Source organism: Macaca nemestrina, chromosome 4, assembly GCF_043159975.1.
Source record: "Macaca nemestrina isolate mMacNem1 chromosome 4, mMacNem.hap1, whole genome shotgun sequence".
NCBI lineage: Eukaryota > Metazoa > Chordata > Mammalia > Primates > Cercopithecidae > Macaca > Macaca nemestrina.
This window is the reverse complement of record NC_092128.1, coordinates 26408750-26432077: the sequence shown is the minus strand read 5'-3', so window position 1 is coordinate 26432077 and position 23328 is coordinate 26408750. Positions and strand designations below refer to the sequence as shown.

The 23328-nt window shown below is 45.6% G+C and overlaps 1 long non-coding RNA gene across 2 annotated transcripts in view; it reads right to left on the bottom strand.

The window, feature by feature from the left end:
* Positions 1–9592: 9592 nt before the first annotated feature.
* The window catches only part of LOC105471362 (uncharacterized), a 70349-nt gene continuing 56613 nt past the window's right edge, over positions 9593–23328 (bottom strand). For both annotated transcript variants that reach the window (XR_011621968.1, XR_011621967.1), the window contains exon 3: positions 9593–9782. This is a non-coding gene — a long non-coding RNA (uncharacterized lncRNA). The remainder of the gene's footprint in view (positions 9783–23328) is intronic.

Below are 23328 nucleotides of genomic sequence, written 5' to 3'. Positions count from 1 at the left end.
GGGCAGAGGAAAGGAAAAATAGATTCTAGAATTAGGCAAGGACCAGATCAGTCAAGGGTGAAAAAGGAGAATTGTGAATGAAAGATGAATGGGGTACAGACCGTGGAGAAAGATGAAGTAAGCGAAGTATGAAATCAACCCTCCTTTGGCCGCACCTTCCAGGGCAGCCTTGAAATCTGTCACTCACTGCCTGTCACTTGCAGGTAGAGAGGAGGTGAAGTTGGTGGTGAGTGAGGTAGCAGTGGGGATGGCTTTCTGTGTGTGGCCAGGTCACAGCAAAGGGTCTTCAGGGGAGACTTTTGGGAAGGAGCAGTGCTCCTGGAAACTTAGGGGTTAACTCACATGGAGAGACAGTGGAATCTCTTCTTCACCAGCCAGGATGGGACAATGTCTGCCTTTCTTCATTCCCTGCTGAACCTCTTGCAGCTGCATTTGTTTTCTTCTCTGACCTAGTTCTTGCCTCCTTGAGTCCTGGGTGGAGTGCCAGATCAAGCACCTGGTGTAGGCCAGGTGAGGTGGCTCACACCTGTAATTCCAGCACATTGGGAGGCCAAGGCAGGAGGATGGCTTGAGCCCAGGAGTTCAAAACTAGCCTGGGAGGCCAGGCATGGTGGCTCATGCCTATAATTCCAGCACTTTGGGAGGCCAAGGCAGGTGGATCACCTGAGGTCAGGAGTTCAAGACCAGCCTGGTCAACATGGCAAAACCCTGTCTCTACTAAAAATACAAAAATTAGCCAGGCATGGTGGCAGGGCCCTGTAATCCCAGCTACTAGAGAGGCTGGGGTAGGAGAATCGCTTGAACCTGGGATGCGGCAGCTGCAGCGAACGGAGATTGTGCCACTGCACTCCACCCCAGGCGACAGAGTAAGACTCCATCTCAAAAAGAAAAAAAAGAAAAGAAAAAAAATTAGCCTGGGAAACATAGCAAGACTTTGTCTCTACAAAAAAAAAAAAAAATTGTAATTAGCTGGGTGTGGTGGCACGTGCCTGTAGTCCCAGCTACTGAGGAGGCCAAGGCAAGAGGATTACTTGAGCCTGGGAGGTCGAAGCTGCAGTGAGCTATGATGGCACCACTGCATTCAGTCTAGGCAAGAGAGCAAGACTCTGTCTAAAAAGGAAAAAGGAACCTGATGCAAACTCTGCCACTTTCTTGACTATTCTAATCCCACACAGAGGTGTGCACAGCAAGCCCAGGCGTGAGAGTCCAAATTGCTTTAGAAAGAGGTACTGGTGATCATTTAGTAACACTAACCTCTGCCCCTCACCCTCCCCATCCTCCCTGATTCTCTCCCTGCCTGGGTCTGAGAACAAGCCTTTATACTGAATTTGACTCCAAGCAGGTAGGATGCACCAAACTGGAAGTCAAAGTGTGCTCTTTAGGCAGACACTGTTCAGGAAGTGAAAATTGCACCCACACCTGCATTCTGGGTAGGGGCCCTTCTGACCCACGAAAGGACCCCTCAAGTCACACAACTATACAAGGCTTCACCTTTAGGAGAAAGATGAAGACTTGGTGAAAACTAGTGTTGACAGCCCAGGAAGCACAACACACAAAACCAAGGGGTGCTGTGTCCTCCAGCCAAGCATCACTGGACAGATCCAGGCACCTCTCCTGACTGTGAGTGAGGCCCTGAAACACAAAGATTCAAGGGGCTCGGCAACATCACACGGCAAGCCCGAGACACCGCCGGGCCCAAATCAGCATTTCCCAAGTCAGCACCCCATCTCCTGGAAAGAGGCTGAGCCCACTTTTGAAAGGAGAGAGCCAAGGGGCTGGCATGGGTTTGCTTGATCAAGCTAAACACTGGTTTGATTTGTCAAGCTAAAAGGAAATACATGGGGTTAAGGGATTGTTGTCTCCACAAAGCGGGAGCCAAGCCTAGCCAAAGGTTTTCACAGTCTGCTGGCCACCTACAAAAACCAGACAAAGGAACACAAACACCCACACATTCCCTTTAACCCTTCTTTCCCAAGTCTCAGAGAAGAGAAACTGGGGGGTCTGTGAGTGAGTTGAAAGTTGAACGGCAAATGCCCAGACAGAAGAATCATCCAGGGAGCTAATTAAAATGCAGATTCCTGGGCTCCTGACTGCCCCAGGCTCGGTCTGGGTTAGGGCCTGGCAATCTGTATTTGTCACAGCACCCTCTGTTGTGTCTGATGCAGTTGGTCCCTGGACCACTCTTTGGAAACCCCCGGCAAGAGGGTTATTTAAGGAAATATCGGTAGACACCCTTGTCAGGAAGGAAGGGGCAGCTGTGAAATAAAATGTCATCACTGGTCTCAGCCCTGGCATTATTTCATTTTAATAAAATGATGCTTCAGGTTCCAAGTCACTTTCCTACTCATTTGAGTTGATCTTCCAAGCTACCCAAGGACACAGTCCATGCAAATGTTATTCATGTCAGATTCACAAAGGAAACTGAGGCTCTGAAAGAAGTCAGGGGCTTATCTGGGGGCACACATTTAGCTACGCCGCAGTGGGAATTTAAAACCAGGACTGATCTATCACTCCAACTTCACCTGAAGTCAATTCAGCACTCAGACACGGATGGAGGCGAATATGTAAAAGGGAGTAACCTGATTGTCCTCGGAGGCCACAGCCAGCATCAATGTGTCACCCCACAGGCATCATCCCTGGGTGCTAGTGGGGGACTGCTGCCCCTCCAGGGACCCTAAGTTGCCTCTGCCCTGTAGCTTCCGCTGTGACACCATGCTATCCCCACCCCTCCTCACCCTCTAAGGTCCAAGTCCATGTCAGAGTCACCAAGGAGAGTGGAGGTGAAGGGAACAGTGGCAAATGAAAACAGCATCTGAGTTTAAATCCTCCCCTCTGCAACTTAATCCCTGTGTGATCTCTAGTAGGGATTTAACCCTTTCCAGCCTTCCCTTCACCACCCATATGACAAGGCTTCTAATACAGACCTCTTAGGTTCATTATGAAAAGTAAATGGAAGAGTGAACAAAAACTCCAGGACACAGCAATTTGTGTTCTGTCCTTTCCTGCCTCCTAACTCTTCCAAAGGGATACCATGTGGAGAGGTCTTGGTGTTTCCCAGGAACAGGAGCTGGTATTGCCTGAAAGGAGAGAGCCAGGGGATGGAGGAACTGGACCTGGCTGATTCTCAGAGAGCCTCCAGCCTAGGCGAGCTCTCTCCACATTTACCCTGTGACTCCTGCCCCCACCAAACAGGATAATTGGGAATCTATGCAGCAAGATGCTGGCTCAGCAGAGACCCCATATATAAAAATTATTCTTGATGGCTTCAATGGAGTTTGCACTGTCCAGGCCAAAATGAAATATGAAGGTGGGGCAGTGGAGGATGACTTGGGTGACACCCGGGAGCGGTGATTGAATACAACCATGAATTACATTCAATACTTATTGAAGTATAAAGAGGAGGTTATTTCTCCTCGGATCTTCCTGATATTGTCTCCGGCATCACATTATACGATTACCTTTTTCTCTGCTCACTCCAAGAACCTCCGTATCACTCTCGGTCCTGGTCTGGCAGATCCCCCCGAGGGAGGGCACATTGTAGGGAAGGAAGGGAAGCTAGGAACTGAGGTGGGGAAGCAAGAGACTTGAGTCACCCTGTCTGTCCCCTGCCTGGCTCTGGGACCCCAGACAAGCCACTCACCATGCCTGGGCCTCAGTTTCCTCACTTACAAAATAAGAATACCACTACTTGCTCCGTTTCAGTCCCAGAGATGAGTAGGTAAAGGTTTCTCAATTCCACTGACGGAGCAAAATTTGTCAAGACACCTGGACAAAACGAATTGGTCCCACAATGGTTAATTTGGTGGCTCCATAAAGAGGCAGCCACAGAGGCAGGGACAGGGCCTGGCAAAATTTTCCAAGAGGGAGCCTCTTTCTGACCCAGGACATTGTGGGGAAGTTAAAGAAAAATGGGACTCTTTGCTATCTCTGCCCGGTGACAGATCACAGGTGAATCTCATTAATTTTGGAGGCTTTGTTTGTTCAAAAGTGAGAAGTCTTTTTGCCTAATGAAGAACTTTAATAGGTGTTGTTTTTCCTAAATTATCATATTAACCACAGATAATTAACAAGCGTATCCTTAATGCCGCAGGATACTGACAAACCCACTGAACGCATCTTGTTGCCTATAAATCATCCAGCCATCCTTCAAGGCAGCTGTTTAATTACTCCTGCATTTGGGAGGCGCAATATTGAGGCTCTCTCTAAATTTGGTTGCCAATGCAAATACAGTCAGCAACATTTCAGCTCTTCATCATTATTGTTCCATCTTAAGATGTCGCTGCCAGTTCTGTTTATAATGGTGAAAACTGGAGACAACCCAAATGTCCAGCAATAGGGGAATAGCTTGGAGAAACAAATTAAAGGGTCTGAATGTAATGGGTTCTCATACAGCTACCTAATGGCAAGACTCAGTCTATGTCAATACGTGGAAAACGCACATTCTAAATCATGTTAAGTGGAAAAGCAACATAAAATACTATGTACACGGTGATTAGAACTACATAAAAAGTATGTTTATCGACAAATAATGGATGAAAATTTAGGTTATTAAGTGTTGTGTTTAATACTTATTTTCTGTTCGAAAGTGAATTCGGTTTATTTTTTAAGACAAAAGGAAATACTGCCAGCAGTGGCTGGTTCAGGCTGTTCTTACTCGAGCCAGAGTGCTGAGGTTCCTGTAATCTGGGGGAAAAAAAAAAAAAAGGTGGCTCAGTCCTTTCGGCTCCCCTTCCCCCACCTCGGGCCCCCTTCTCTGAAATGTGCTACATGTTTACAGTTACCCATAATGGGAATGGTGCTCTTAGGGTGGAAATTAGCTGAATGTGTTTTTTCATGCCTCATTGTTCATGGAATCATAGAACTCCAAGCTAGGAGGGATCTCATTCTCAACAGTAGCATCTATTCTGCTCTCTTTTGCCAGAATTCTCTCCCATGAGCTAGCTCAGCTGCAGTTAGTGCCACCCTGCCAGGCTCTCAAGCCCAGCAGAGGACTTAGCCTGAGGTCTGGCTATGGGCGGGAGGGAGAAGTAGGGGAAGGAGCGAGGGGAAAGGAGCGGCATCCCCGTGCTACCCACCCACAAATCCCCAGCAAGGCATGGCCAGGAGCTCCACCAGGGAGTGGAGGGGCAGGGGGCCTTTTCTGAATCTGGGAGAGCACTTCCTATTCGAAGTTTACAGGAAATGTATTCATCTTAATCTATCCTTTACAGCCATTCCACTGGGACTCTTTTTTTTTTTTTCCAAGAGAAGCTTTTCTCTTTTTCCCCAGAGGTAGGTAGGAGAACAGGGCGGCGGAGGAAGGCAGTTAGGGGCATGAGGAACAGCCTGGGGTGGCAGGAAGCCAGAGTTGGGTAAAAATTGGGCTGCTGGGTGGCAGGCAACCAGCCAGTCAGCTAGCTTAGGTGCTCTGCCTGTTCTGTCTCCATGTCTCTGTTCTGTTCCATCTCTTTGGCTTTCTCAGGCCACCAGAATGTGCAAGGAGAAGGGAAAGGGATGCAGAGGGGCCGGGCGTGGTGGCTCACACCTGTAACCCCAGCACTTTGGGAGGCCAAGGCGGGTAGACTACCTGAGGTCAGAAGTTCGAGACCAGCCTGACCAATATGGCAAAACCCTGTCTCTACTAAAATACAAAAATTAGCTGGGGATGGTGGCATGCACCTATAGTTGCAGCTACTCAGGAGGCTGAGACAGGAGAATCGCTTGAACCCAGGAGGTGGGGGTTGCATTGAGCCACTGCACTACAGCCTGGGTGACAGAGCAAGACAAGAAAGAAGGAAGGAAGGAAGGAAGGAAGGAAGGAAGGAAGGAAGGAAGGAAGGAAGGAAGGAAGGAAGGAAAGAAAGAAAGAAAGAAAGAAAGAAAGAAAGAAAGAAAGAAAGAAAGAAAGAAAGAAAGAAAGAAAGAAAGAAAGAAAGAGAAAGAAGAGAAGGAAGGAAGGAAAGGAGAGAAGAAAGGAAAGAAAGAAAGAAGAGAGAAGGAAGGTAAGAAAGAAAGAGGAGAGAAGGAAGGAAAGAAAGAAACAGGAGGAGAGAAAGAAAGATGCAGAGAGACTAGAAAGAAAGAGTGAGATGCAGACAAGAAAGAAAGAGAAAGAGGAAAGAAGGAAGGAAGGAAGGAGAGAGAGAAGAGAAAGAGAGAGAAAGAGAGGAGAGAAAGAAGGAAGGAAGGAAAAGAAAGAAAGAGAGAAAGAGAGGAGAGAAAGAAGGAAGGAAGTAAAGAGCGAGAGAGAAGAGAAATAGAGAAAGAGGGGAGAGAAAGAAGGAAGGAAGGAAAGAAAGGAAGAAAGAGAAAGAGAGGAGAGAAAGAAAGGAAGGAGAGAAAGAAAGAGATGCAGAGAGACTCTGTAGAAAGAAAGAGAGAGAGATGCAGACAAGAAAGAAAGAAAGAAGGGAAAGAAAGAAAGAAAAGAAAAGTAAAGAAAAGAAAAGAAAAAGAAAAGAAAGGAAAGATAGATGCAGAGCCGAAGGTCTCGGCCGGTCCAGGGATCCCAGAGTCCAGCCTGTGGCTCTCTGGTCTCTTCCCTGTAGCATTTTACTTCCAAAGCAGGAGCATGGCTCACTGACCCAGCACACCGGGAGCTCACTTTGCCATCAGCCTGGACTGCTGCGTGGCATGCCACGGGGACACATGCCTCTGTAGAGGCAGATGGAGGACAGCACCTTCTCCCTCCCACCATCCCTGCTGTTTGGGAGAGGTCTCCATCTCTTCTCCCACTCACATCTGCTTGTGGTGCACTACCTCATCGGCTCTCATTCTCGCTCCCTGCTTCCTACTTCTAGTTATAATTTTATTTCTGGTCCTCGTTAACATATTCAAGCAAAGCTGAGGCTGAAGTCCTGAGGTGACCTGAACCACAAGGTTGTATTCGCTTCTGTCCCTCATGGTGTGTGTAGGAAGCATTTAAGCCAAAGCGATTTTTGAGGAGCTCTCCGAGCCAGAAAGAGGAAGGCCAAGCCGTCATCATCTGCACAGTGCCCGAGTCTGAAAAGCGAGGCTGATGGGAGAGGGTGTTTGGAATCCAGGCAGCTGGACACTTCCTTTAAGTGTGCACTTAAGTAAGTCATGGAAATACAGGCATGGCCAAAGCACCGGTGTGATGCGGGCACTGTTAATATCCTCATTTTATAGAAGAAGTCACTGACGGTCAGAAGAGTCCAATAACTTCCCCACAATCACACAGCAGGTAGGTAACGACACCAGGATGGAAAGCCAGGTGGACACCAGACCCAAGCTCCTAGGGAGTGTTCTATTCTGCCACAGTGATGACCCTCACAGGAAGAAGTAAAGGGTGAACGAAAGACAAATAAGAAAAAGCACTATTAGAATAAATTCAATGACCGGCCAGAAGGAATATTGAAGTGTCAAAATAGTAACCTCCCGTCAGCACAGAATCTAGGAAATTATTTTCTAATATGTTTTGCTCAGGCTCTGCATCCCTAAAATGAGCTTCTAAGCTGCCCCATGGTTTTCTGAAGGGCCTGTTTACTGGGGAGGCTGTGCCTGGACCAATTAACCTGGCAGGTTCTCAGGCCAGGATCATTTATCCACTTCATTTCCTGGTTGGCAAGGCAGCCTCCCGGTGCTCTGGGGTGAGTGGAGTGCTGTGGCTCACTTCTGTCCACCTTGGGCAGGCCAGACAACCAGCAGGGCATCTGCCCAACACAGTAGGGGCCAGGGACTGTGCTCAGGTATGCAGAAGGGCATCCAGCCAGCCAGCGGATCCCCTAGAGAGCTCTAGACGGTCAGAAGGCGGAGGAGGCTATGCAGCTCTTCCCATGATCACCTACTTGTGCCATTTTCTTAACCTCCCTCTTGTCTCCAATTTAACCTACATCTTTACTAGAAAATCCATCAGGAACTTTTACTACATCATCCCATGCTTCAACTCCAGCCAGACAACCCCTTTCCACCATTCCAATAGTTCCTCCAATTCCCTCCCCAAGGGAGCCATGCAAAGGAATGTGACGTGGATCATATAAACAGCGATTCCTAGCTATTGTCACCAATACAAAAAAAATCTACAAATAAAAAATAGGGTGCAAGAGAGCGAGAGGAGAAAATATAAAGAAAGCATATTCAGCATGATAGGATTTCATTTGTGTAAAACTTCTCATTACACATGTTGATTTGCCCAGAGGGAGAGCTATGGTTGCCTGGGGTGTGGGATGAGGGATTTCAGGGTGGTTTTTCTTTCTTTTTTATACTTCTCTGTATTAAAATATATCCTATACTAAACTTGCATTATCTCTCCAAAGAGAAAATATATTACAACCTCTGATTATTTTTTTTTTTTTTTTTTTTTTTTTTTTGAGACGGAGTCTCGCTCTGTCGCCCAGGCTGGGGTGCAGTGGCCAGATCTCAGCTCACCTGATTATTTTTTTAATGGAGAGTGTCTTTCTCTGGCACACAGGCTGGAGTGCAGCGGCATGATCATAGCTCACTGCAGCCTCGAACTCCTGGGCTCAAGCCATCCTCCCACCTCAGTTTCCTGAGTAGATGGGACTACAGACATGAGCCACTGTACTTACATGCATCCACTAAAAATATAATATACATATATATTTTTATATATTTATATATATTTTATATATTGTATATATAGCATATAAATTTATTTATATACAAATTATATATATTATATGTTATATATTATATAATATATTATATATTTATGTATAATATGTATATATACAAAAATTTATATATATACAAATTTATATATATTCATATATAAATTTATTTATATATAAATTCATATATATATTTATTTACATATAAATTTATATATAATATATAATTGTATATATAAAACATATATAATATATATTTATATATTATATATAATATATAAATATTATAAATATATATTTTTATATATATATTATATATATATAAATTTAAACCAAAACCTCCCCTTCTTGACAAAGCCTTCCCAGATTGGCCCAGGGAGAAGTAACAACTTATTTCCCATCCTGTTGAGGCTGTTACTCTTACACTCCCCTCCCACAGACCATGCCATTTTATGCTCTTGGAAATCTAAGTGGGTCAAGGCCAAATCAAAGGAGAATCACCTCTCCCTGGACCAGGTGATGCTCCTTCTCCAAGTGCCACTGGGGCTGCCTTATTTAGAACTGCTTAGATCCAATGTGTAGACTTCGCTCAGACTGCTAAGTTACTCCAAGGAGGAATATAACGAGTATGTTTTCCAGACATATGTACATTTTAATTAAGAGAATATATTTTCATTACCTCCCTATCCCTCTAAGGCAGCCTCGGGAATGCTGATAGGCCCTGTTCTTCGCTAACAGCTCCCCTGGGGAAAGGCAATAAACCTCTTCTTCACCTGTCCCTGCTATGCCATGACAATGAAATTTCTCTTCGCCAAAGTTGAGCTTGATCAGAACTCTGAGCTCCTATCTCTTATCTCTGTGCCTGTGTCTGTGACTCAGTTTCTCAAAAGGTATGTCTTTACATCCCTGTTTCTAACAGTCACTTCTGATTCCCTCAAGCAGAAGCCCTCCCTCGTGACCCACAGCTCCTCTGAATCCCACTCAACTTCCAAAATGATGTATCCGTCAGAAATGTGTTCAGTTAGAAAGCTTGACGTAACAATAGTTTAAACACATTGAGTTTTATTTTTCTAAATAGCAAAAGGTCTGAAAGTAGGTGGCTGATGACATTGAGTTGGCAGTTTAATGATTTCAGAGTCAGTGGTCTTCATAATTCTATTGACTGTTGCTTTCATGGGCTCAAAATGGCTGCCCCAGCTCCAGACATCACACCTATAGCCCAGGCAGGAAGAAAAATTGGTGGAGCTCAGCCATGACATGCCTTTTTTTTAATCAAGAAAGCAAAAGCCTTCCCAGAATACTCAGAGCAGACTTCCATGTGTATCTCATTGGCCAGATTGCATCATATGATTATCACTGGATGCAAGAGAGACTGAGTGAGCAAATATTTAGCTTTTCCAGGCCTCTAAAGTAGCCTATTGTGAAAAGCCATAGGGTTAGCAAACCTGCAGTCTCTGTCATACGGGTCAAACTCTTTCCTTAAGAAGCCTGACAAACAGAATCACAGAAGAAAACTTTTACCAAGTGCCTGCTCTGCCCCAGGTCTCTGCTTAGTGCTTTCTTTTCATCTGCTGTCTCAGGTAATCCTTCCACCAACCACATGGCAAAAGCATGACTATTCCTTCATTTTATAGATGAGAAACCTGAAACTCACAAAGGTTAGAGAACTGACCCAAAGTCACCCAGCCTGTAAGTGTCAGAGCTTGGATTTAAATTCCTCTTAGCCTGGGATTGACAGACTCTTTTGGGAAGGACCAGATAGTACATCTTTTAGGTTTTCTGGGTCATATAGGCTCTGTCACCCCAACCCTACTATTGAAGAGCAAAAGTAGCCACAGCCCATGTAGACAAATGAGCTGTGTGTCAATAAAACTTTATATGGACACTAAAATTTAAATTTCGTATCACTTTTACCTGTCACAAAATATTGGGGTTTTTTTCCAACTACTGTATCTAAAAATGTAGAAACCATGCTTCGTCAAGGGTGGCACAAATACAGGCCTTCATTCAGATTTGGTTCACAGAGCCAGAGTTTGCCAACCACTGCTGTTGGTCGGCGCTGTCTACATTTGTGATTCTAAGCTTATGCAGGGTTGTGTTTTTGTTGGTTTTTGTTTGTTTGTTTGTTTGTTTGAGACAGTGTCTTACTCTGTTGCCCAACCTGAAGTATAGTGGTGCAATCATAGCTCACTGCAGCCTTGACCTCCCAGGCCCAAGCAATATATATATATATGTTTTAGTTTTTTTTTTTTTTTTTTTTTTTTTTTTTTGAGCTGGAGTCTCACTCTGTCACCAGGCTGAAGTGCAGTGGCATGATCTTGGCTCACTACAAGCTCCACCTCCTGGGTTCAAGCAATTCTCCTGCCTCAGCCTCTCAAGTAGCTAGGATTACAGGCATCCACCACCACGCCAAGCTAATTTTTGTATTTTTAGTAGAGACATGGCTTCACCATGTTGGCCAGGATGGTTTCGATCTCTTGACCTCATAATCCACCCACCTCGGCCTCCCAAAGTGCTGGGATTACAGGCATGAGCCACCACGCCGGGCCCACCTCAGCCCCTTGAGTAGCTGGGACCACAAGCATGTGCCACCTCAGCCAGCCAATTTTTAAAAATTCTTTTTAGAGATAGGGTCTCCCTATGTTGCCCAGGCTGGTCTCAAACTCCTGGCCTCAGGTGATTCTCCTCACCTCAGCCTTCTGAGTAGCTAGGGCTATAGGTGTGCACCACCACGTCCAGCTAATTTTTTAAAATTTATTTTGTACAGATGGGATCTCATCATGTTACCCAGGCTGGTCTCAAACTCCTGGGCTCAAGCGATCCTCCTGTCTCAGCTTCCCAAAGTGCTGGGATTCCAGGCACGAGCCATGGCCCCTGGCCTTATGCAGGGTTTAATGTCCACATTCACCCCTGCCCTCTGCTTGCCCAAGCTTCTGCTTTGACTTGGACCTGTCCATTCTGCTATCTGTGGCTCCCGCACCCATGAGCCTGTATCCTCAGGGCAAGACAGGGCCCCACCCCACCTCATCTCAGGGAGCCTCTGTGAATTCCTTCAGCCATGACTGGTGCCTCTGTTGGTGATTTTTGTCACAAAAGAGTTGGCACTCCCAAAAACCCTGGTCTGCCAACATTGGAGCTCACCTGCCAAGGACCGGAGCAGTCACAGGGTGGTAATTTTTGTCATGTTTTAGAGCATGGGGTGATATTTTTCTGCCCTTAACAGCAGGCACTCCACAAGCTATCGGGAAAGAAGAAACATAGGAATGGAAGCCTGGGTTGCTTTTCTTTGTCTAAGTAATATTAGATCTCTTTTTTTTAGCTGGATGCTTAAGGATGTGTAGAGGGAGTGGGGAGAAGACTTGGGCACTTATTTCTGCTATTTTCTCTTCCTCTCAGGTAGAGACGCCCTCTGTGCACCGCACAGGCCTCCATCACCCTCACAAAAAGCACCCAGGAATTTCCTCCAGGCTCTGTAATCACCCCTCTGTAAATGACACACTTGTTCCAAAAGCTGCTGCTGCCTTCAACTACTTTGCTTGCCTCTTTGCAGCTCCTCTGCCGGGGCAGAGATGTGCCCATCGCTGAAGATTTCCAGAAGGTGCCCTTGGCCAAGATTATAAATGCCGGGAATGGTGTCCCTGGATTTTAGGTGCTCTCTCCTCTCCTAGTGCTTAATTCTCTTGGAGTAATTCCCAAAATAGTGGCCGCATTTTTTTCACTTTGACTCTGAAGTTGCATAGTCCATGAACATTTGAAAGCTCCCCCAGGTGATTCCAGTACCTTGGTCAGCCTCTCTGAGCTTCTGTTGATTCCTCTGTAAGAATGATGGCCACCCGTTCTACTTGGACGGCTTATTGTGAGAAATAAATGAGATTGTCCTGTGTCACCCCTCCCACAACCCTAGCACACAGTAGGTGTCCCATCGGTGGTACGGTCCTTCTTGCTTTAAGTTGGATCATTGAAGTTACCCTCTGAGACTCCATGTTTGATGCCCCATGAGCACTTTAGATTGGTTCCTGTCCACGACTCCCAGGCCTCCGGCCACCAGGAGGACAGAGTTGAGTGTAGATGAATCAAAGCCACAAGCCTCTTGGCAAGACAAATACTCCGTGAGTCCAGACAGCCCGTGGACAGCAATGTTGGCTTTGTACAGGGAAAATGGCAGCTTTAGCTGGCGGCTTTGGGCAGTGTTGTTTAACCGACCCCAAGTTCATGCTTGGCTCCTTCTTGGCTCATACCCTTACTAGAGGGGGCACTTTTCCTCTAAAAGAACAAGAAAATCCTTCTGTTGGCGGGATTCCCTCTGAAGAAGGTGCTGGTCTCAGGCTCAGAGTCTGCTCTGGTTTCTACTTTATTGGTCGCAACGTTATGAAAGGAGAAGAGTGAGAACAGAAACAAAGACGCTGAAGAAGGCAAACGTGAAATCTATCTTGGCAGGCAGAGTCTTGAGGTTGAGGAAGAGTGCCAACCACAAAGTGCACTTCCTAGATTTCAGCTCTGCGTTCTCTCTCACCCACATCGCTCAGCTGCAGACAACACCCGGGATCCTTGGAGTGGGACCTAGCCAGGCTCTGCGGCTCTGAAAAGCAGCTCTAGAAGGGAACCCCTGAAAAGGGGCTTATGTCCTCTCAGTGTCAGAAACAAAAGAGAATAGGCACAGACTTATCTTGAAACCTAGATAGCTTTGACTTCATTGCTCATTCATTCCAGCCAGAGAATGGATGGGCTGTCAGAACAGCCAAGGTGTCCTGGTTCCCAATTCCCTGTGGTCCATGGAGACTTGGCCGGACCTGGGGTGATCACATTCCTTCTCTCCAAGGGCACAGCCTTATATGAAGAGGGAAACGGGGCAAAACACTTGTCTCCAGTCTCCCCAAAGACCTTAGGCCATGAATGCTGTCCTTTCAGGACGGTTCTAGTCAACCACATTTAACTCCTCAGCACCCAGCTTTGGGCTCCCACGTATTCTCTAGCAGTTTTCACCAGTATCAGTACTCGAGGCCCCCTGAGCCCATGGCCCGCTGGACACACCAGGCAAGGCTCTTCTTCTGAGGGGAGTTCCCTGGCAGGTCCCAGGTCCATCCTGGGAGGCACTGGGGGACACACAGTTCCCATATGGAAACGAGAAAACTGATGCTGGAAGAGGAAAATGACCTGCATGAAATCCCAGGGCCAGGCACAAGCAGATGGATGGTTGTTTGTTTGTTTGTTTGTTTGTTTGTTTTTGAGATGGAGTCTCACTCTGTCACCCAGGCTGGAGTGCAGTGGCACAATCTCAGCTCACTGCAATCTCTGCCTCCTGGGTTCAAGCGATTCTCGTGCCTCAGCCTCCTGAGTAGCTGGGATGACAGGTGGGCAGCACCACACCTGGTTAATTTTTGTATTTTTTTTTAGTAGAGATGGGGTTTCACCATGTTGGCCAGGCTGGTCTCAAACTCCTGGCCTCAAGTGATCCACCCGCCTCAACCTCCCAAAATGCTGGGATTACAGGCGTGAGTCACTGCACCCGGCTGCAGAGGAATCTTAAAAAGGACCTCCGAAGCTTCTTTTTAGAAAACCGTGGTAAAACACACATGATATAAATGTACCACTTCAATCATGTTTCAGTGTGAAGCTCTGCGGCACTCACATTGCTATGTCACCATCGCCACCATCCATCTCCAGAACTGTTTTTAATTTTCAAAACTGAAACTTCATACCCCATTAAAAAAACTCCCCATCCCCACTCCCTCTCCCCCCAGCCACCCCTGTTACCCACCAGCCACCCCTGTTACCCACCACTCTTCTTTCTGTCTCTATGAATTTGCCAATTCTACATACCACATTTAAGTGGAATCACATGATATTTGTCCTTTTGTGCCTGGCTTATTTTACCTAGGATAGTGCCTTAAGGTCCATCCATCTTGGATCATGTGTCAGAATTCTCTTCCCTTTGAAAGCTGAAGAATATCCCATTGTAGGTAAATACAGGTTGAGCATCTCTAATCCCAAAACCTCAAATCTGAACTTTTTGAGCATCTACAAAACACCACAAGTCGAAAATTCCATACCTGACACTTTTGCCTTCAGATGGGTCAACGCACACAAACCTTGTTTCATGCACAATTTTTTTTTTCCTTTGAGACAAGGTCTCACTCTGTCACCCAGGCTGCAGTGCAGTGGCACGATCTCAGCTCACTGCAACCTCTACCTCCCGGATTCAAGCGATTCTCCTGGCTCAGCCTCCCAAGTTAGCTGGGACTACAGGCACGTACCACCATATCTGGCTAATTTTTGTATTATTATTTGAGACAGGGTTTCATCATGTTGGTCAGGCTGGTCTTGTACTCCTGACCTCAAGGGATCTGCCCTCCTCAGCCTCCCAAAGTGCTGGGATTACAGGTGTGAGCTACTGTGCTGGGCCTCATGCACAAAATTATTAAATTGTATAAAATTACCTTCAGGCTGTGTGTATAAGGTATATATGAAACATAAATGAATTTTAAGTTTAGACTTGGGTCCCATCTCCAAGATATCCCATTATATATATGCAAATATTCCAGACTCCAAAATATGGTCAAAAGCCCCTCTGGTCCCGCACATTTCCACTACTCAACCTACACCATGTTTTGTTCATCCATTCATCTGTTGCTGGACACCTGGGTTGCCTCCACTTTTTGCCTGTTGTGAATAATACCACTGTGATCACGGGTGGACAAGCACCTGTTTGAGACCCTGCTTTCAGTTCTTTTGGGTCTTTACCCAGAAATGGAATTGTGGCATCACATGGTAATTCTATTTTTAATATTTTTAGGAAGCATCATACAGTTTTTCACAGTGGCTGCACAATTTTGCTTTCCCACCAACAGTGCAATTTCTTCACATCTTTGCCAATATTTACTTTCTGTTGTTGTTGCTGTGTTTGGTAACAGCCATCCTAATGGGTGTGAGGTGCCAGAGCTTCTTTAAAAGCATCCAGGTGTGTGAGTGTGTGTGGTATGGTGAGATGGGTAAAGAACGAGGTAGACTAGGTGTTTATCACTCTTTTGACCCCTGAAAGCTGCCCCCTCACCACTTAACAGAAGCATCAAGGAAGTGTATGCAGTTGTTACAGGTTGAATAGCATCCTCTCAAAATTCATATACTAAAATCCTCACGCCCAGTACCTCAGAATGTGACCTTATATGGAAATAGGGTCATTGCAGATGTAATTCATTAAGATAAGGTCATACTGGAGTAGGTGGGCTCTTAATATTACCAACATGACTGGTATCCTTATGAAAAAGTATGCCAGGCAAGGAGACAGAGACACACACCGAGGGAAGATGGTGTGAAGAGATAGGGAGGAAGCAGCCATCTTCTAGCCAAGGAAGACCTGAGGCTTCCAGAAACTAAAGGAGAAATCTGGAGCAGGTCCTTCCCTGGTGCCTGGCCTCCTGGACACCTGGGTTGCCTCCACTTTTTGCCTGTTGTGAATAATACCACTGTGATCACGGGTGGACAAGCACCTGGCTTGAGACCCTGCTTTCAGTTCTTGTGGGCCTATACCCAGACGTGGAATTGATGCATCACATGGTAATTCTATTTTTAATATTTTTAGGAAGCATCATACTGTTTTTCACAGTGGCTGCACAATTTTGCTTTCCCACTAACAGTGCAACAGGGAAGGACCTTAGGGCACTATCCTAGGTAAAATAAGCCAGTCACAAAAGGACAAATATCGAGGGTCAGGGAAGCCTGGCCCTGCCAACACCAATTTTGGGCTTTCACCCTCCAGAACTGTGAGACAGCAAATTCCTGTCATTCTACCCAGTTTGTGGCACTTTATGATGGCAGCCCTGAGAAACGAAGACAGAGGCCATCAGATACACGTGACTGGGGACACCACAAAGGGGGAGATGTTCCACCCGGTGAAGACAGGGGCCCGCAGTGATGTTTCTCAGCCTCCAGCTCAAGTGTTAAAGTCATTTCCATGATATCAGCCCGGAAGGCCGTTGGCATTCAAGGGCTTCGCATTCATGGTTTTAACTATTCATGAATGACCCCATCATTTACGACACGCAATGTGCAGTCATTTGTCACGTTGCCAAGGCACGGTCATGTACTCAGAGCCGGATGTAAGGACAGGGCACTGGGCTGGTGGCTTTGTTCTTCTCCATTTGTCATGGAGCACATGGGAGGTGATAAAGCTCGTGCTTCTTTGTGGGAAACTGGGTGGGAAAGAAAGGCAGCTGCTGGCATGGCAGGGAAGAGAAGAGGTCTAACTAATCATGTGATGGTCTAGGCCAGAAAGTGGCTTTATGAATTACCCAAGTGCTGTATTTATAGAACCATTATGGATCTGAAAGAGGCATTAGGTTTTTCAATTATACTTTATTACCTTGTGGGGTAGAAATTACACGACTTGATGTCATTCTCAAATTTGGTAATTCACTAAGGTCCAAGGCCACAGCCTTTAAGAATGTCAAGGGTCTACTGTGTGACAATAAGATTCCACTGCATCTTCTAAACCTTTTTCCTTTAGGTAGTAGGCTTTCCACAGACTATAATTGTTGCTATATCCTTAAACCACGGGTAGAGTAAAAGGTCACTTGTGTGGTATAATTTGGAGCAATTCTGAGAAGAACTTTCACTAAATCACCTATTCTTCAACACATTTTCCCTGCCACAATGTGCACCTGAGGCCTGAAAATCCGCCTTTATAGACTCATGCCTTTAAAGGAAGACATGGCCTCAACTTATGAAGCACCCATATTGCAAGGATTTAATTATCGATAATCACTTACTTCTCCGTATGAATGAGTTTGCAGAGTCTAAAACTAGCCTGACCATAGTTGCTAAGAGAGGAAGTGAGGAGAGCACAGATGACCCTGGCATCTGGCAGGAAGAACACAAGAATCTTGTAGACTTGGCCAGGATTCTCCCCAACAGCACCATCCTGTGTAAGGATGGGAGGGAGGCTCAGTGACCACGGAAGTGCGCGAGCCTCTGTCAGTGAAGCTGATGTGGTGCAAAGAGATCAGAAGAGGGAATTCCTCCAGTGACATTCGGTTATTGGAGCTATGAGTTGTCGTTGTTTCAGATAAGCTCTTATAACCACACAGATTGGCTATAGTGTAATTAACTGTCTGTTGTGGAGAAAGAAAACTTATCCTGGGGTATCTCTAAGTCTTGACTTCCAAGATAATGTTAATGGATAATGGATTTCTCAAGCTCTTACTCTGCCCTTCAACGCCCTGTTGGTTTCCTTCTTTCAGAGTTCCACCCTTCCCTACCATCTCTAAAATGCTTTTAAGGTGATTCCAAAAAACAAAGCAATGTCAGTAAGCACCAGGGAACCGCCAGGTTGTCAGGTAACTGCATTGTTCTTTCTCATGGTGGCCACAAGCCCTTTTTTGAAACAGTCTTGGGTTTGTGAAAATAAGGATTAAGTTCGACACAAAACAGACAGCCAGGGCGTGCAGTGTTCACACCATTATGGAGCCTGTCGGTTAAGCACAACCGCTGAGGCGGCACACCCTCAGCATTCAGGTGCTTTTACCTGTCTCTATATTCAAAGAGTTGTTTTTTTCATTTTGCATTTGTGATTGCAGAGAACCTATACTCTTTCCAGAATCACCACCACCAGGGGGCTCTTCAACCAGTTGACATGATGATGATGATGATGATGATGATGATGATGATGATGATGATTTGTGTATTACAGCAGCAGATATTGATCAAACACTTAACTGCAGGCCAGGTGCTAGCTAGGCTAAGGAGGTAGGGGCCATTATTATCTCCACTTTACAAAAGAGGAAACTGAGGATGAAAGAGGATAAGGAACTGGTGGCAAGGGGTGGAGCTGGGGTAGAACGTGATTCTGTCTGACTTTGGAGCTGAATTGAACATGGAAACCACTATGGAGACTGTCCTCAAGGGGATGGAGCTGGAGTCCGAGGAGAGAGAGACAAGCATTATGGTGCAGTTAAGATATGTTGAGACGGTGTAAGACCATGAAAGCTGAGTGTCTTGTGGACTAAAATAAAAGTAATATGACACTTCCGCCGTTGTTGAAAGATATATTTGGTAGTGGTCTAGAGAAACTCTCTCCCTACCTTCTAGGACTCTTTTTTTTTTTTTTTTTCAACTAACAATCACATCTAGTTTGGAAAGCTGATATTCCCTGGGACAGATTTACCACCCTCACATCTTGTATAGACTCCTTTTATCAGGGCCTGGTGGCCCCCATTCTTCCTAGAGAAACCCATAGCAACATTCTTGATGGTCAATGATCCATGGACTGTGGGGGTCCCCATGGCCATCTATCCTTCCCCTTGGCTCCCCTCTGAGGGGCAGGCAGGGTCCTAAAAGGACAGAGCCCTGTGGACCTGGCAGCACTTTAAGTATTACAAGGTTGAATTCACCTAACCTGAGCTGGGAGAGTACAGCACTGCTGGTTTCTTTACCTAAACTTGTATGGGTATATGTATGGGTATAGTTTTTCCTACCAAATTGCATTTCAAAAGTATGAACTTGAACATAAGAATAGTACATGAGAATTCAGGAGATGAGGAGCCCCAAAGCTCGCTGTGATGTTTATGTCTCACCAGGCTGCACACAACCCCACTGAGCCCAAGCTTCTCCAAGAGGACAATGCACTTCTCAGAGCTCCCTCCCTTTAGGGAACTCTGGGCACAAGGCATCCAAATTATCCAGGGCCCAAAACACTGAGCCCTGTTATGTGACATTCCAAAAAAAAAAAAAAAGCACTAAACTGTAAGGGTAGGAAAGTCCAGCCTGGTTTCGATTTTTTCCTAGGATGACTAGCTCATACTGTCAAGTATCTAAACATCTTGTAAGAGAGTGTGTGTGTGTGCATGGGCGTGCAACTACTTAGTCTGCCTTTTGGGATACCCAGCACTGAAGCTATTCAAGGCTTGGTTGTGTGGTTGTGTTCTATCCCAGAGCTCCTAGGTATGCCAAGCCTTCATGGCAGATTGCAACGATGCTTTGGGAAGCAGTCCATCTCGTCAAGTGGAAAAACTCCCCAGGTGCAGCTGTTCCCTCCGACTCACTGAAGTCAGAGAAATCCTCTATTAATATCTTCAGCTTTCTAAGACCCAGGGAGTAACTGAGGACTCAGACACAGCCACCTGCAGGGGTGAGGTGGTTAGAGCTATCCAGCTTTGGGGTGTCACTCACCACTCCACCTTGCTACCACATCTCAGCCCTCTGTCAATAAAAAGGGGCATAGTTCCACATACTCGATTTGACTCAAGGTCACTAGCCCATCGATAACTTATCTCTGGAGAAGACAGTCTCCTGGGATCTTTATGTGATTGAAGGAGGCTCTCCTCCTAGATTGCTATACAAGATGATTTGAAGCTTTGGGGGTCTGAGAGCCCTGCACTCAACTACTCCATTTCTAGCCCTTCCCCACTGCCATGGCATATACCAAATATCAGATATCTTAAATTCAACATTATAGATTCTGGCCAAGCATGGTGGCTCATTCCTATAATCCTAGCACTCTGCGGGGGTGAGGTGAGACAATCACTTGAGCCCAGGAGTACAAGACCAGCCTGGGCAACATAGAAAAACCCTGTCTCTAGCTAAAACAAACAAACAAAAAAATTAGCCAGGCAAGGTGGCACGTGCCTGTAAGTCCAGCTACTTGGGAGGCTGAGGTGGGAGGATCACCTGAGCCTGGGGACGTCGAGGCTGCAGTGAGCCATGATTGCACCACTATACTTCAGCCTGGGTGACAGAGTGAGACCTTGTCTCAAAAAAAAAAAAAAAAAAAAAATATATATATATATATATATATATATTCTTCCTTGTTCACCTCCTACTTCAGGGAAGAAATATTGAGTCTGACAAGAGCCCTTCAGTCTTACTCCTTGAGCCCTGGGGCCTTGGTCTACTATATCCTTTCCAAGCTGTTCCCTAATAGCATCTTATTTCAATAGTGACACCCTGAGGAAGGTCCCAGGAAAGATGCTTGGTTTTGCCTGTGAGTGTTGGATGTTGGAGCTCAGTCAACTAATATTAATACAACTTCCCATCTTTCTCTGTCAGAAATCTTTATTTATTTTTATTTTTATTTTTTTGAGACAGAGTCTCGCTCTGTCACCCAGGCTAGAGTGCAGTGGCGCAATCGTGGCTCACTGCAAGCTCCGCCTCTTGGGTTCACGCCATTCTCCTGCCTCAGCCTCCCAAGTAGCTGGGACTACAGGTGCTCATCACTACGCCCGGCTAATTTTTTTGTATTTTTAGTAGAGATGGGGTTTCACCATGTTAGCCAGGATGGTCTCGATCTCCTGTCTGTCAGAAATCTTTACACAAACATGCACACTCACACACACCCACGCACATCTCTATACCCCATTCCAGAGGAAGCATTCATTTTCCCATAGTGCTCTCCCACTGTGAGTTGTGCTGGCCAGTAGAGATGATGTAATAAGAATTTTATTGGATCCATATATCATTTAGAAAATAAAAGCTCTCCCCTTCACTGGGTGATGACCATGAGGGGAAATGCCTGTGTCTGGTGAGTAATTTACGTCTGTCAAGCAGAATGAATGGGATCTCTAGCTCAAAACACTTGCTTTTGTGTTTTACTGTATCCTCTATGTTTCCAGCAGTGTCCATAAAACATCCCTCTGAAGGGCTCTCCTTTGAGCAGGAGGCAGCTCCCTCCCCCACAGAGGTTTAGATCCCAGTCAAGAAGGGAGCTGGCCTGGCCGTGGCTTTTCATTTCTTTGTGCTGCAGATGATAAGGTCAGTTTTGTTAGGCCAGTGCTTGTGAAGACACTTCTTTGCCTTCCTCAGCAAGCATTAGGAGATCCATTTTACAGATAGGAAAAACAGGGGACTAAAAGGGTAGAGCTTTCCTGCAGCCCATAAGGTCCAAAAAAAAAAAAAAAAAAGGACTTCATTTTCAACTGTAATAAAACATTCTGTCCATGCCTCTCTACAACTTTGTGGCTGGCATCAGAGCAGGAGACGGTGGGTAGGAAACCGTATCACTTTGTCATGACAGCTTCATCCAAGTCCAGAGCACAGAGCAGCTCGACTCTCTCTCCCTTTCCAAGTCCTTTCTAATCCTGTCATCACATCCTGACCCATGGCCTCCCCACCTCCAGCCCCTCTTCTCTCCTGAGTTGGCAGATCCTTTGGAGCTGGCACTCGTGTGCCATATTGCTTGGTACTGGGTTCACGTGCTGCTTTGTTTTGGTTCAAGCCAGCTCCCTGCACGATGAAATTAGAATGCTCGGGTGCTGAAGAGGAGGTTGGGGGAAAAGAGCATAGGATTAAGGGCAATATGCAGGGAGACATTTAATCAATCAGGGGCTTTCTGAAAAAAACAAAAAGACAAAAATGAGAGAATGAAGGAAACCATTATTTAGTGTGTGCTGGGCACTACATTCGACCACTAAAATACAGAAACAAAAACCGCACAGGAAATTAATTTTCTTGAAGTGGTATTGACAATAAAATAGATGCTGTCTTGTTTTGATAAATTTTTATATGGTTTTGCTATTCCTCTGTCTGCTGACGGTGCTTGAGTCGTTTCACCGATCGTGGAGGGTGGGCTGAGCTAAACTTCTGCACTCTCATGGCAAACTCACTTCTGAACAGGGCATCCCTTCATCTACCCATTCACCCACTCAGCTTTGGCGATGGGCCACATGGTTTATGTGTTCAGGACCAAATCTTATAACTAAGAGACACATTTATTAGTGAATTATTTATTGACATCTGTCATTTTAGTATTAGGTTGGTACCAAAGTAAGATACACTACAAATTACTTTGTATTAATTTGTATTAATTTGTTTGAGCCCTTCATATGTGCTTGGAACTATTCTGAACACAAGAGTTTGAGGATAAATAAGATAGGAAGTCTTCATCCTCCAGAGATACAACTAACGATCACAACACAGATCTCAGGGGTTGAGTTCATCACTTTGGCCCTATTGACCCCGGATGAGTCAACTACTCTAGAATGAAAATAAATGGTTGGGTTTTTAAAGTTTGTTTTATTTTTGTTTTTATAAAGGGCATTCAAGCTTAGAAAAACAGGAAGGCACTCAATTTTTAAAAAGCAGGCCAGGTGTGGTAGCTCACACCTGTAACCCCAACACTTCAGACGCCCAAGGCAAAAGGATTGCTTAAGGTCTGGAATTCAAGATCAGCCTGGACAACTTAGCAAGACCCCACATCTACCAAAAAATAAATGTTTGTAATTAGCTGGTTGTGGTAGATAGGAACTCCTATCTATTCCTATCTTATCTGCATTCTTAGCTACTTGGGAAGCTGAGGCAGGAGGATTGCTTGAGCACAGGAGTTCCAGGCTACAATGAGCTATGATCATGCCACTGCACTCCAGCCTGGGCAACAGACAGGATCCCATCTCAAAAAAATAAAAAAGCAAACTTAAGTCCTGTTTTTTCCATCAACTTGCATATCCCTCCTTCAATGTGAAAGCTAAACTCAAGGGCATATCATCAGCTTTACCATCCAGTCATTTTCAGGATATTCTCAAGGCTACGACCCCACCCCCAGCCCTTTCTCCTGCCATGGCATATATCTGATACCTGAAATTTCATGGCTGGTCAAAGATGTACACAAATGGAAAGTGTGGTTACCTTAGAAGCCCCTTGCCTTGAGACCCTTACTAGAGAGCTCCTTCCCCAGGAGGGCAGAGGGTACTGGGTGGGGAGAACAGGTAGATGTTTGAGTTGAACTCACAGACTTCCCTCTGTGAGTGTTAGTGAAGCTCTATGAAACACAGCC